Genomic DNA, 14,216 nt, shown 5'->3' on the forward strand with positions numbered 1-14,216 from the left:
TACTTGTAAATAGCCCTACCACCATCACAGTAAAATCCCTTTCACCGTAGTCCCCCTTGTGTGTCTCTCATTGTTCTCACAAGAAGGCTTATATATTTAGTTACATCTCCTGGTGCCAAACATCATTTTAAATATTGCACCCTTAACCCCTAGAAGGGTCGTAACAATGACATAGCAGGCTATTCCACACATTGACTCGTCTTTGCGTGAATTTGTTTCCCCCAATGTCTGTACGCAATTTACCTTTTGTTAATTTCCATTTATGTCCCTCATTCTACTAACAGAACTCTACCTGAAGAATCTCTTGTAGTTCACTTTGTTGATCCCTTTTATGAATTTAAAAGCCTCAATCAAATCGCCCCTGAGTCCTTTTACTAAGCTTGAAGAGATTAAGCATCTTAAGTCTTTCCTCATGGCTTTTATCTTTCATACCAGGAATCAATTTGGTTGTTCTTCTTGAACCTTTTCCAGAGCCTCTATATCTTTTGTCGTACGGTCCCCAGAACTGCACACAACACTCCAAGTGTGGTCTAACAAATGTATCGTATAAGATAAGTATAACTTCCTTGGATTTATACTCAATACTTTTGGCTGTATATCCCATCAGAACCTGAAATGCTTTGTTAAACCATTACTCCCTAATCCTTTTTATATTGAGCACATTCCAATTGTGTTCCTCCCATGAAGTAATCCTGCCTAATGTTTTTATTTCCCATAAATAATTTCCCATGTTCTGACTTATATTATACAATACATTTATTAGACTGCCCTTGGGGATTGGACTATTGTGCGCAGTTCTTCTTTCTGCTTGTCATTGTGTTGTGGGCGTATTTGGGACGTAACAATTGGGGGCTCTTCCGGGGCTCTGCCGTGGCTACTTTCGCTGTGTGGCCTTTATTGGTTCTGTCTAAGTCCCTTTGCTGTAGTGCTTTGTTTTTTTCACACTACTTTGTTTGGCCCTTGTAATTTCCCCCCATGCTTGAGTGCAGTCCTACCTGGATGTGTTTAGTAGTTATTTTGTGTCTTTGTAGTGCTTGCTTGGTGTCTGATTTGGATTTTTCTAGTGTTACAACTGCTACACTTTGTGCTGCTTTGTGTACTTCTGCCACAGTGCTTGATTTGTGTGTCCAGAGTTGGACTTTGTTGCTTGCACTGTTTGTGTACTTTTGTTGGCAGTACTGGTTGGTGTTAGTTGTTTCACTTTAATGTATTGCACTACTTTATGTACTTTTGTCCATAGTGCCGCTTTGGTTGTCCTGAGTGGACTTTGCTACGTGCACTACTTTTTTGCGCTTTTGTATGTAGTGCTTGCTTTGTTTAATCCTAAATTAGAATGATTGCGTGTGTTACATTGTTGCCGGTAACAGAGGTGAGTAACCCGGCTTCAAAGAGTAAAAAGACTGACCATGTATTTGCTCCACCACCATGCAAACCAGCTGATTCTAATTAGCATAACTCTCCACCATGGTAGGAGAACTAATTATTGTAATCAGCTGGTTTAGTGCATGTTGGTGGCGCAAATACATGGTCAGTCTTTTTACTCTTTGAAGCCGGGTTACCCACCTCTGGCCGGTAACTTGGTGCCTGGGTTAAGATGTCTCTCTGTTTGGCTGTGCCAATACCTCTCTGATTGGCTCAACCGAGATTTCAGGGTTGCCAGGAAAGTTAAGAAATTGGCTAGTTTTAATTCTTTGTTTTCAGAATGATTTATTTTCAAAAGTCTGCATTCTCAGGTCACAACCTTTTGGTTTTATGTCAATGGATTATTATTACATTTGACATTTTATTCCTGGATCTTTGGGTCCAATTTATCCATTGTCTTTATGTGCAGGTGCTTTAACTAACCCCCTGCTCGTGATCTGTGCTTCTCTTTCTTCCTGTGCTCCACCTCAACAAGCAAACAACAAATTGCCTGATTGGCTTCACCTGCCTGTGGCCCTAAATAAGCCTGCTGCAGCTGAAGGACAAGAGAGGATTTTGTGGAGCAGTTTGTGGCTGGATCCTCCGCATGTTGCAGACGTGTGGTTTTGTTTGGTGATTCCTTGTTTGTCTTTATGTATAATGTTTCTGTGCATGTTTTTGGTTAGGTTTTAGGTCAGAATGGGAGACCTGTGGAAGACTCACCATTTCTTGTTTTTGTCGAGAGAAAGATGACTATTTGTTGCAGACTAGGATTAGAAGTTTTCTGTAGGCCTTGCTTTGGCCTTACCTGTTTTGTCCAGCACCTACAATGATTTGTGTATATATATTTTGTGGTTTTTTTGTTTTTAAAATAAAGGTTTGTTTATATTTAAGGGGGGACAAATGGAAATAAGCAAAAGGTAAATTCTGTACTGACGTTAGGGAGACTTTTTTCATGCAGAGTAGTCAATGTGTGGAATGGTTTGCCAGGTCACGTAGTAGAGGCAGAAACTGGGGATTTTCAGGACTAGGCTTGAAACGGTTTTAGATACTATCTACTCTGTAGGTAATCAGAGCACTAATGTAGTCAGGAAAATGCATGAAAGGTCTGTTTTCGGTGTTATGTTAAACACCAAAACTTCCGAAAGTATGCACAGGAGAGGGCCTCCTCTCCATCTCAGCCTAAACTTGAATTACACACAAGTTCACCTAAAGGCCCTGCAAAGCAAAGAAACCATTCAGTTTACACCATCAGCAGATAATTGGCAGATCATTTGCCATATACAACAGATTATTACTGTATCACAAGCTACACTATTGTAAACACCTCACAGCTAGACCAATGAGGGTTTGTAGCTGGAGGAGAAGGCACTGCGTGTTTTCCTTTGGCTGGTGTGAGTCAAAACGGCGATGTTAGTTATTTTTCCTCTGTTCGTAAGAACAGGGCACAATTATAATTAAGAATGCACTGGTTCCTTTGCCACGGGTTAGATATGAAGGCGTTGCTTCATATCCCGCTTAAAACTGGCCTGAAACGGATCAGTAGCATTCTGGTTACTCTCCGTTCGCAAACGGGGCTATGCTGTCATCAGAGATATATCTGATCTGTCGCCGGACTGTCAATATTCCAATGGGAGCATCAGAATATTCACAAATGCGCGGAACAACACATCAAATATATCCATGACCACAGCAAGTAAGCGTAACAGTTACTAGGTTTTACCCTCGTGACGATCTGACTCCGTATTGAATTATAATTTAAAATTTGGGTTTAACTATACGTGGAACATAGAGTCGAGTGTAACCACTCCCATCTTGTGCCATCATTCCTCAATATATACTCCCGGGTTTAGCACTATTGTTAAATCTCAGTTCGGTGAAGAATCCAGAGGGTAGGAGGCTGACCACCATAATACATGCCTTCCTTAACATGGATAGTGCATCGATAGTTATGAGCCCAGGACGGTGCGTATCTATCGGGCTCCTTCAGGCGAATTTGACAAGAACCGGCGTACAACGCCCATGGGTCCTCTTAAGTCAAAAACACCAGAACCAATACCACCAATCCCGTTAGCGGGCAGATCGTGGTCGCCTATCTAACTTGAAAACCCCACTAAAGACGTTTGCTGTACTAGACCCCTGATCAGTAGGTCCTAGTCATAATTGAGTATTTAAGCGGAATTTCGGCTGAAAAGAAGATAAAATGGATTAGAGTCATGAAGACCACGCAAGTTAAAAATAAGAAGAATTTATTGAACAGGCAGGCAGGTCATTAACTTCAAATTCACAATCAATTATACGGTTTAAAAACATAAATATAGAGTAAAAAGTTCTTACCCAGCCTGTTTAGCTACACACAAAATCACAGAGTCTGCGCAGTGTGGGAAGTCGATTGCGATCTTCCTCGACAGGATTGTCTCCCTTCCTTTTATGCCAAATCCCGCGTTTGATCGTGGCGGCATTACCATAAATTAACCTGGCCGAATCATAAATCTCGAATTTCGGCCCCCACCATTTGGAGGCTGCTGTTAAAACAATTGGTGGGGAAATGGGGAAAAGGAGATGATTACCAGAGGACATTCCATTGTGTTAGTTTTTTCCTGAGTTTCTGTAACTATGTTTTATTAAATTCTATTTGGTATGAAACATATTTCATTCAACTGCTTGAATTTCCCTGAATACTTCCATACCAAACATGTCAAGTGGATGTAATATTATGGTGCAGTTGTCATGAAAATACCCTTTTGTTTAACCATTTTACATGCAATCCATGTTATTATTACATAAGGCATAATACAATAATACAATGAAAACATGTGCATGGTTTGTAAGGTTTTCCGGGGTTTGTAAATAGGATAAACAGATGGTTTAAATTCCAGATCCAGAAAAGAAATAAAAAGTGTAATGGCAGAAGGACCCACATAAGGGCACTGTGGTACTGTTAAGCGCAGTTGCCCCACCATCTTGCCAGAGGCCGGGTGATCTTAATGACCCTTAATGACCCCCAACACATACCCCCACAACCATAGACAAAGAGACCAGTTCCCCTTATCTTAGTTGTGTCCAGATGGCAACATTCCAGAGGCCTGGTGATTGTCTTAATGACCCCCAACACACACCCCCACAACCATCGACAAAGAGACCAGTTCCCCTTATCTTAGGTGTGTCCAGATGGCAACATTCCAGAGGCCCAATGGCCTGCTCATCCCAGGGAAATCCGAGTAACTTATTGTTTTATCACACGGCTCTGGGTTCTTTGAAGTCCAGTGATGAGTCTGCAGGGTCATTCAAATGCCAGCCTTTTCTGGGTCCCAGTTTGACTTCCCTCTTACACTATCAATTCTCTATATGTGCTTGAATAACCACAGCATGGTCTTATTAGTGACCTCTACCCACCAGTTAAGTAGTCCACTCCCCACCTACACATTACACACACATAGGTAGTCACAGTTAATCTGAAGTAAATCCAGCAGGATGATAGCAGTTTGTTAAAAATGCAGGTGCACATGTTCGAACACTTTAGGAGCAGTGGACACACCCATGCAGTCCACTCCACTCATACAAACACATTCCAATCACCAATGCCGATCTCTGAGACTCTTACACTCTTCATACCATATATGTACAACACAAACAACTCACACTGCACTTTCTGACCCACGTAAGCTTAATACAGGCTGGGGTGCTCCCTGCACCTGCAGCTCCACCTGTACCAAACCTGCCCAGGGTCCTAAGTGAGGCGATTCAACAACTCACAGTGCACTAAGTGCTGAGCCATGTCAGCTTAACACAGGTGCTCCCTGCACCTAAACCTGTTCTAGACCCACCCAGAGTTTTAAGCAAGGGTATCTCTTCCGGAGACCTCCGACCACTGACAACATCAGCTGGTCCCAGAGTAGTGCCGTTGCAGCTACTCCTTCACTCCAGGCCCACCCTGGAATAATACTATAGCCATTGGTTCCCCCAAGCTCATCACTATTAAACCACACTATGCCAGTTCCTAGAATCTGACCAGTGATTTTGATTCTGACTAAATACAGAGTATCCACTACAGTCTCTCTACAGCATTAATTAACTAATAAGGGTGGCAACACATAACAACATGCTCACCCTCAACATTGCTGTATCTTTGTGGCACCTCTGCAGCAGTATCCTGTTCATGATACCAAGTTGTTGTGGTGACCCCAGAAACAGACTCAGATACTCCAAGGATGAGACAGCAACAGCAGGTTCAATAAGTGACATTTATTGACACAGAGAAAGCTTCTCATGGGCAGTCCAAGAGAACTCTAGAGAACTGTCAGATATGCCCATATGTTATTGGCACACCCATAGAATGTATCCTCCAATTACTTCTCACTACTGTGATCTTCAAACATAATGCTCTGCTGATTACCTCATTTGGCCATTAAGTGACTGCATCCGTCTGCACAATTTGTCATAGGATAGAGAGAAAAGAACGATAGCAAAGATCATGTTTCCTCTGGCCAAAGGCTCCCAGATGAGCAGAGTTCACAGGGGACATTTGACTTCATGGCTTCGTTGACTTCAGACCTACCTCCCTCCTCCTGGGAATACCTGGCCACTGCAACTGTGAGTCTCCTGTTTCTACCAGAAGGCCTAAACTATCCCCTAAGAATGAGTGCGTGCTCCAACTGTGCCATATCAATGTTTATGTAAAACCACCACAGTATATCAGAAGACTTCCAAGGGGTGTTACCGAAAGTGGAGTGGAGAAACTGACTTCTTTTTTTATCTAGTACCTTGTTTGAAAGGGCTTAAATCTTTTCTAGAATAGTATTATAGAATTTCAAGAGAAGATTTACAGAAAACATATTTATTTATCTTGGGCTTTGTTTTTCATGTTCAGATCCTTTATGGAGAACAGGCCCTGACATTTAACATGCATCAGCTCCTTCAAGGGTTTCAAGTGTAAATCATTAGGATCCTCTTTGGGCCAAGTCAGCTTTTTGTTTTGAGAGTGGTAATGGACAACTTATTAAACTTTTGAAGATTTGTCAAGAATCACAGTCAACAAATTTATTATGTATAAGTCACTTCCCACTATTTTGAATATGCATGAATAAGAGACTACCAGACCTGCCAACCATAGGAAAATATTTTGAGTACCACAATAGTCAGTGTAACGCTTAGTTCACATGCTTTCGCACCACTTCGCTTTGCACGCACACACAAGCCTTTCTTCATAATTCTAGTTTTGACTGTTAAAGTGATCAGGCAAAATTGTATAATTTGACCTGATTCTAAAATATCACTTGCACTGCACTGGGCTGTATTATGATATACTTTCAAGTCAAAAGTTTGAGTACACCTGTTTAAAACAAATTTTTATTTCATTATAATTAATTATTTGCTACGTTAGCAGTCAATAGTCAAACACCTTTGCAGTGGTCACTTTGCTCCAACAGAGCGTGCGCGATTCAAAGAACAGGAAGTCTCCGTAGCGTTTGAGTTACTGCAGCTAAATTACTCCATCAGTTATTCACACGTCTCGTAACGAGGCTAAATCGCATGCGAGCTACTACTACGGCTAACTATATACACAAATTTATCTCATTAGGATATACCCCTTGAAATGCATCATCTTGTAAAGTTACCGAACATGTTTTACCGTTTTATATGTTAACATTACGGTCACATTTTTGTGCTTGATTATTACTCCCCACTTCCCATTTTACCTCAGCAATGCAGCGTTATGCCTCGATGGATAATAAAGGACCGCTGCTTATCAGTGGATGTTGAGTGGGTCGGGGAGGGATTACAGAACCACAAGCACAAGGTCGTAGCATCTGGTTCAATTCGAGGGATGTAGTTTAAATACCGAACGTACGGTATTGTTTTGTATTGTAATTAAATTACAATAATATATATATTTATTATTATTTATTTTTTTGCGTAGTTTCAGCTGGCATTTCATACCTGGAGATAATTCAAAGTTTAACAAATATAACTATGCTGAAGGAGCCACAAAAAGTAAGTTGAAATCCACCTACTGGGTGTAGCTACACTTTCACAGCTCAAAAATATTGAAAAGCTTTCCATGAGACTGCAGAAAATGGTGTAGCCATTGTTTATAAATGTCTAATTGTAGATCCCCATGCCATTCACTCTGTAAGAATACAGCGAGGCCAATAGGTCATGTGACATTGTTGTTGGGGGAAAAAAGCAATAGCTGTTGTGTATAAGATTGTTTCATTCTCCTTTGGTCACTCTGAGAAGTACATTACATTACATTATAGGCATTTAGCAGACGCTCTTATCCAGAGCGACTTACACAACTTTTTACATAGCACGTTACATTGTATCCATTTATACAGCTGGATATATACTGAAGCAATGCAGGTTAAGCACCTTGCTCAAGGGTACAACGGCAGTGTCCTTACCCGGGATTCGAACCTGCGACCTTTCGGTTACGAGCGCAGTTCCTTACCCACTGTGCCACACTCCGTCCAAGTACTTCCTCTTCCTGAAACAGATCAATGTTTTCAGCAAACCACTATTGCAAAATAGAAGAGCAGGAGTTTTTATTTAATTTTTTTTACCCTATGTTCATCACCCTGATGATGAATTGAAGTGTGCACTGCTGAGTGATACTGCGAGCAAGTGCATATTTGTATATTTAAAGAGCATGATGTATGTTTGTTTCTCACCTGTATACTTAACATTTCTGTGTTAAGAAATGCCTTTGATTGTGTTTCAAACACACATGTTCTTTAATTCTTGTTATGGAAAACATTCAGACATTTTCATATTTTAGCCTTAGTACTAATAACTGTAAGAGGTATATTGACCTGTGTGAAATATCGTAAGGAAATTGCTTAGCCTGACAAAAACATTTTTTGTACCACTGTCATACTGTACCTCTGTCGTACTGCCACAACAAGGGCACCTAGTGGTGAAGTGCCCATTTTTGCATTGGTGCTATCTCTAGAGGTTTGTGCTTATCCATGAAGCTACACCTGTAAATAACTACATGTTCTTTTTCCCTACTTTGTTTTATGTAACTTAAGTTGTTGTATTATTTTTGATGCTTTGGATATGCACAAGTTCTCATTTTTTCATTATTAACAATTATAGAGCTATACGTGTCATGGTTCTGTGTTCCTGTCTGTTTTCCTTGTTGGGCCGCCAGATGGCGGCACTTCTGTTTTGTGTCCTGCTCCCCCTGTTTAATTGTATGATTGTTTTCAATTGTCCAATCATTGTTTTCTGGCTGTCTCGTTTTCCCTTCCCTTTTCGTGGCCTGATTGTTCATGTTGCCCTCCTGTGTCTCGTCAGTGTCTGTCTATTTAAGTTCCCGTCTCCTGGACTCAGGTGCTGGATCCTTGTTGGTTTGGGTTTGGTCTGATCTGATCATGTTCCTGCCCTGTGTGTTCCTGCCATGTTCTGTTTCCACGCGCTTCTGGATTTTTGGATTTTCTTTGTTCTGTGTTTGAAGCTTTCCTTTGTTTGAAGAGTTGCCCTGCGAGGCCTTTTGTTCCCTTGTACCCTTTTTTGTTAAATAAAGTCTTTTGTTCTTACCCTTTTTGGAGTTGTTTTACCCCTCTGCATTTGGGTCCGAACCCCCCACGCATCCTGACAATATGAGCTATATGACATGATGGGGACAAAATATGTTAAGCATTTTTATATTCTGGACTCCTACTAAATAAAGTCAAATGACATATGACTGAGTATTTATGCTACAGAGAGTATAATGTATCATTCAAATGTATCCTCCAGTAGCTGGATTTTCTGTATTCTAATCCTAATATTGTTTCTTTTAAATTTAATTTAATTTATATAAATGGAAATGTAAGTTGCTAGTGTATTTTCATTCTCTTTACAGAACATTTTTCAGTACGTTTTGATTCATTCAAGAAACTCTTGACTCATCACAAATTATTTCAACAAAATGTTTATTTTGATATTAAAACCAGCAAAAATATTATTTATTGATGTGCATGGCCATGACAGAGGATCGATCATTCATTCAAAAGAAGAGGAAAGATGAAGCTTTGAGATAAGCACTGTTGGCGTTGAGGCCATGCTTTGGAAATGGCGCAGTAATCAGTAAGTACATTGGTTAAAATTTGCTGAAAAGCATCTGGAGTTCTGTTTGGTTTTAACCAGTGTTATTTGAACTGAATACCAGATTTCAACTTGCTTGCAGGATTTGTCAAACGGTGACCATATGTTATAAACTGCATCCTAGCACTTAAAAAGATTCCAACAAACTATTTAAAAAATGTAGGCCACCTGATTATTGCTCAAAAGAAGAAAGCTAGATTCTCTCTCTCTCTCTAAAGTGCTAAATAAAGACCAGAAAATCCTGGATTCTCCCCGTGTCCAACTCTTCTGTTCGGAAAAGGGGTGTGTTGTGGTGTGTGACAACTGATAATGCAACACATGGACACATGCATTCACAGTCACCATGTTGCAAGCTTACAGACTTTATTTACGTCAAGCTTAGATTGTCATTTTTACAGAGACTTTTCATCCTGGTGAATAGTGACCATATAAGGGGTAAGGGGAACACTCTCTGTAGTCAAGCTCTGTATTCTGGTAGCATGTAACCCACTTCCGATGAAGCAGCCCATCAAGACATCAGTCATTCTAATCTGTGAATCAACTCAATAACATCTTTGATTTGTGGCTGGATCACAGCTCTTGTGTATCCACTTTACTCAGCAGTATTAACATGTTCACTATTTGCTGTTTACTAGAAGCATTATATGATTAGCAAATGGGGAATTGACTATTTTAGTTGTCATATGCTACAAGAGCAGGTTTTAAAATATTTGTATAAGCTATTGTTAAACATTAAACATACTATAAAGCTTCATAACCACAGCTTCAACCTGTCTTCGTAGTACACAGCTATTCATTAATTTATTTTTAACCTTGGGCTCATTTTGAATATTTTCTTCATTGCTATCCATACAGTCCATGCACTGCTACCACTCATTCCACATACTGTACTTTTAATTATGATGGTGATGATGATTTTTATTCCCATCACTATGAATGTCATAATCTTTTCAGACTTTACCTGCACAACATTACAGCTGAAAGAGATACTGCACAACATTACGTATCTCTTTCAATTTTGATCAGAGGCTTGCACAGAGCACAGAGACAGACCTCAGGACAATACATGTCACAATAACATAAGAAATAATAATTTCATAACAGTCTCAATCATGAGTGAAATTTTTATCTCAGATTGTTCTCTCTCTGTGGAATAGAGGGACAAGGAACGTATAATATAAAGATACAAAGTCCTTTGGACTTTTTGTCTGAATTTGTTCATGCTGGGGGTTTCCAAACCTCTCCTCAGGTACCCTCAGTCAGATCCAGGTATTTGATGTGTTCCATCATAAGTACACCTCACAGCTTGATTAGTTTTAGTGTGCTTGCAGTGGAACACATCAAATACCTTTATCTGGCTTGAGGGTACCTAAGGAAAGGTTTGGGAAACACTGGTTTATACTGACAGAAAGACAATCTACAGACCAATTATTGCTTGACCACTGAAAGAAAAACTGCCCATTCATAATTACAGAAAAAAGAAAATCTTTTCCTATTGCCACTTCAACATAATAAGAGCAACTGACAGTGACGTTTTGACAGTTAAACACTGCTTGTGCATGGTACAGCTCAGTTTGTGATCCAAACCATCAACCCTCTTGGGTCCCAAAAAGTTACTAACTGAACAGGAGTGAAGAGAAAAAGAGAGATAAAAGTCTAACAGTCCATACAAAATTCAAAGGGTACATACAGGCATCTTTCAGTGTATTAAGAACATTCACATGTATAGCTCAACAATGGAGAAAAGGGATATCCTTAAATAAGGAAAGAAAACACAAGGATAAGCAGGCATGCCTCTACCCTTTCTGCTACCCTAGGCAAGATTTTGTGGTTTGAGGGAAGGTTTCAGAGAAATTGTGGACCGGGGAAAGGGGTGTGGGGAGCGACTGGGGAGGATCGATTCCAGACCCTAGGTGACCACCTTTCTTGCATATGCCTAGAATCTGCTCTGTAGTAACAGTGTCAGTTCTGGGGGAGCAGAGTGGGTGGTAGCATGCCTGGACTAGCTAATAATGTATGGATGGTGTTAATTATATTATCAAATTATATACAATGAGTTTTGTAATTGTCACTTAATTATTGTTTTTATCTAAAGTTATCCTAACAATACCTGTAATGCTTTTTAAAAATTATATCAGAAAGTAGATATGAGAACTACTCATTGTGGTTTTATGCTAGTGCCACAACACTAGCATAAAACCCAGTGATCCTGAGCAATTTTGGGTCTCTGCCTGAATTCAATTCCTTTCTGCCTGTCTATTATTTTTTTTATTGCTGCCTGTATATTATCGTATTATAATTGACATATTTGCTCATTCAGTATTATAAAATATGTGTGCATTGTTAACGTACCCATGAAAACCTCCCACGCTGCCACCCAACCCACTTACATTCTGTTTTCTTGGAGTTTGAGGCCATAGATACATGGAGTGGGTGGCTGGGGTGGTTCATTCATTGTGTTTTAATCCTCAGCTTTGATAATTACAAGTAAAATTCCCCCTTTATATATAACATCTCTACAACAGCATTTATGCTGCACACAGGAACAATGTTTAGATGAGGTACATCTAAAAAAAGTATAATGTGATACATTCGTGTTCAACTTTACCCTGATAAATATATGTATGGCTAAGGGCCAGTTTAAATAGCTGGTATGCATATAGTGCAGCAGTAATATTCTGAAATGCTGAATATTGAACCAATTTGGCTCTTGCAAGTGTGCTACAATCTTGTGCCCACCACCTCTCTGCTTCCTGTGCTGCTTCCTGGTTTCATCAAAACGCAAAGAATTTTACTTTTTGTTGTTATTTTATCATTTATTTAGTGTCCCTTGAGACCTATTAGAGAAATGCGTCAATTCTTGTCAGTGTCAGTGGTCACACACATCTTTTAATATATTTCAACAACCCCATCACCTGCCCTTCATGGATATTTTTATTTCCACTGCCACAAAGATTGTGAGAGAAAATACATTTGAAGAAATTAGAATGGTTCTTTTTTAATTACATTTACTGTGACCAGTTCCACAAGCACATTTAGATTTGTGCCCTGAATCCTGGAAATATTAAAATTCTACTGGGGACACTAAAAGTATATTGTGGTATCTACTTTATATGTGGGATATGTATTTTTAATATGCACTGAAAAGCAACAGCCTCTAAAGGACACGATGGTGCTAACAGTGTTGCAATGTCCTGTCTTCCAGCCTGCGTCAGCCTACTGTGCATCAGTGTGAGATGGGCTTCAGTGGTAAGCACCAAGCAGGCTGCGACATAGGTATCCACAGCAGCTTCTTATCTCTCTCAATGACACACTGTTCCCCACATTAATACACTGCCTACTTTTGGCACCCTGTTCCCCATGTTTAATCCCTGTTGTCTTTTGCGGTCTCATCCACCAGTTTAACACATTGTGTGCAGATACTGACCCCATGTGGATACTCTGCAAGTTATGAAAACAAGACAGTTACCAACACTGTAAATATAAAATGTTGACCCTTTTTATGCATGCTAAAATTGTACTGGTTAATTGTTAGTAGCAGCATCATCAAAATATCTTAATTTCTACAAGAACATATATTGGAGGATTGTTTTTGTTTCACTCATCAGCATTTTTAGCAGTTCTACAGTAATTTGTTTGCAGCAGTTAAAGTCTCCCCTACCAGCAGAGGGTGCTTAAAGCGTTTATCTGTGTTTCATCTCAAGCAAATAGGACAAAATCTATCCAGGGTTGCATTCGGATCCACTTTAACACATCCCCTTCCCTTGTTCTCATCCCTCGAGCAAGCTATTTTGTGACAAATTCTGTGATGTGCAACAAGTGAACAGGTTCTCTGCAAAGGGAGGTAGTTGAGGAACAAACCAGAATGGTACTGAATGGCCCTCAAGGGTTTGTAATTGCTCCCTCCCCTTTCATGAAATGAAACTGGCTGCCATATTTCATCCTGCCATTTTGGGGACTCTCTCCTTGAAGCAAAGGAAGGGAACGTCAGGAAAAAAGCATGAAACTTAGAAAATCCGAACATACTTGGACTGGATCAGCATGCAGACCATACCCCAACAGCTCATCAGTTCACTGATGACCATTTAAACCCCTCCCCTAGTATTTGGCTTGTATAATGCCTCTGTATTGCTTGAATATAGTTCTGCTTTGCAGTCATGCAAATTCAGTGCAGCAGTGTAATTAATGTTGAATGTGTTAAATATTGTGCCATTTGCTACCTATGTTCTACAGCTTTGTCTTTTGCAAATACAGTCAACATTTTCTCCATGGAAATACATGCTCCAGCAATATGACCTAGTGTTTAAAAGCTGTTTTTGTAAAATCCATTAGTACATTGCCTAATGTATGTTTGTATGAGTATGAGTATATATATATATATATATATATATATATATATATATATTTCATCTAACACACACAAACAGTTAGATGAAAAAGTAGTGGGACAGTACCACAACCTTTGTTGTTTTGGCTCTGCACTCCAATACATTGGATTTGAAATAAACCAATGAACAATGCGTATGAAGTTATTGTGCGGAGTATAAGATTTAATTTGAGGGCATTTACATGCATATCAGGCATAGGAATTACAGCCCTTTTTAAACATAATCCCCACATTTTAGGGGGCAAAATTATTGAACAAGTGGCTGCTGAGCTCTTTCTTGGATAGCTGTGTGTCTGTGCATCATTAGTTCATGCACAAGAAAGATAACAAAAGTTCT

General features: G+C 39.7%; 1 protein-coding gene across 1 annotated transcript in view; it reads right to left on the reverse strand.

The window, feature by feature from the left end:
• Window positions 1–9,834: 9,834 nt before the first annotated feature.
• scn4bb (sodium channel, voltage-gated, type IV, beta b) overlaps window positions 9,835–14,216 on the reverse strand; it is a 155,673-nt gene continuing 151,291 nt past the window's right edge. The window contains exon 6 of the mRNA XM_064352054.1: window positions 9,835–13,457. The gene's annotated coding sequence lies outside the window, so the exon portion shown is untranslated. The remainder of the gene's footprint in view (window positions 13,458–14,216) is intronic.

Source organism: Anguilla rostrata, chromosome 9 (assembly GCF_018555375.3).
Source record: "Anguilla rostrata isolate EN2019 chromosome 9, ASM1855537v3, whole genome shotgun sequence".
Taxonomy (NCBI): domain Eukaryota; kingdom Metazoa; phylum Chordata; class Actinopteri; order Anguilliformes; family Anguillidae; genus Anguilla; species Anguilla rostrata.